The sequence below is a fragment of the Notothenia coriiceps genome, unplaced genomic scaffold, assembly GCF_000735185.1.
Source record: "Notothenia coriiceps isolate Sejong01 unplaced genomic scaffold, NC01 NC01_scaffold00037246, whole genome shotgun sequence".
NCBI lineage: Eukaryota > Metazoa > Chordata > Actinopteri > Perciformes > Nototheniidae > Notothenia > Notothenia coriiceps.
Genome location: NW_011369947.1, coordinates 7,902,358 through 7,904,239, shown reverse-complemented (window position 1 = coordinate 7,904,239; position 1,882 = coordinate 7,902,358).

Here is a 1,882-nt window from a genome sequence, read left to right as displayed (position 1 = left end):
AAATCTTGGGTTATAACCAAGTCGAATGGAGGTAATGTGAGGACAACCACCTTAATTCTTTGGGCTAGATTCCATTGAGGGAAACAGTCTGGACTATGAATTTTAGATACATAAATGTATGATGTACTTTGGCGCAATTGGTCACAGACACATTTCTTGGGTATTTAAATTCATTCCGGTTTCAGCAACCCAAGAAATGAATCATTCTCACACACTTGCTTGTTTCAGCTTTTCCTCTGTCAGTGTCTGTATTGGTGGAGTTAAAAGCTTTCTTGGCTACTCTCTTAGTGTAAAAGAAGGACGATGGGTAAGTGCATCATCTTGGATCAAGCTCAAGTGAGCTCCAGCTGACTGGTTTAAACCTGGTTGTGGGGGGATCTCCCATCCACATCTGCTTCAAGTTAGGGCCGGGGGGCGGGGGGGGGCGGGTCGGGACAACAATACTTCTCAGTGGGGGATGGCAAAGAATTCTGATGAACAGCACAGGGACACGCAGCATTGAGAGTTTATTGCTGGCAGGAACCAGACGCTAAGAAGTACCAAACACCCAACAGTGTTCCCTAATCTAATCTTTTTGAATATGTTTATCTAAAATCGGACTTTTCATGCCTCAACATTTTTAAGAACATTTAAATAGTACCGCTCAGACGCTTGCACCCATCCAAATGTTGTTCACTACACACTGTACATGCACTCACTTTCTGCAGGGTCTCTTTAGGGACATGGATATCTGTAACAGAGGTCATGTCTTCACAATTCATGAGGTACAGCAGTTTTTTTATAGCTTAACATAAGTACTCTGCTATTATGTGTGTGACCCACATCTGTGTTAATGGCTGTAACACTGTCATTCTATATCCCCAGGTAATAGGCATAATTGATGTTAACGTTCACAGGGTACAGTACCTGCAGACACCACTCCCCTCTAACTTCCCCAAGCTCCTCTTAGCTCAGTGGGTCACATCTGGGCCAGCTCACCGTGAATCAGCCCCAGATGTGGTTCTGGAGTCAGATGGCGCAGCATTTTACACAGGGAACCCACCCAGCAGACGTCAGAGGGACCACCTCAAATCCCTTGCTGAGTTTTGTAACCCTGTTCGTGTCGGGGTTTCAATAACATCCGAAAAACAATACTTTAGTCATCATTGTGGTGAGTGACGCTTCTTACATAAACAAGTGAGTTTGATGTAAAAGATAAACTGTATTTATAACTAAGCAACACATTAAATGTAATTCCAGTAATAATGTGTTGTCTGTCTCTTGAACATCATTATCTTATCACAGTAACTTATTATTATTATTTTTTTTTTTTGTCTTACGGAGAGTCCTCTTGATTATCTTCATAGCTTAAACATCTAATGTAGCCTACTGCTGATCCTGAAAAAACACAGGAGCAGTGCAGGAGCCTGTGTGAGAGTTTATTACGACTTGAGGATAAGGACTGTGAGTAGGTCAGGTATCAGCAGTCCGATATCAGTGTTTTGCTAAATTCCTGTAACTGAACTGAAGCATTTAAGAGGCATTTCCTGGCATATTCCTGGAGTCATCCTGACATAAAGTGCTCATACAGTACCACTCCTACATGTATGAGACAAACGTGCACACAACCTTCATCAAAGTTGACTTTTTTTCAGAAAAACACAAAAACCCTGGATCACTGGAGCAAGCTGATCTTGCTTTTTTTATCTTCTTCTAAACTGGCACTGGATTTGTTTCTTCTTTATGTTACCACATCATAGTAGCTTGGCGAGACAAGCAGGTATAAATAGGGTTTAAGGAATTTAAATATAGCCCATAAGTCATTGTTTTGTAGTTGTTATGGAAAAATGTCACCCGGTCGGTATTTCAAAATAAGGATAGGTCTAAGTGAGTGTGTCGAGTC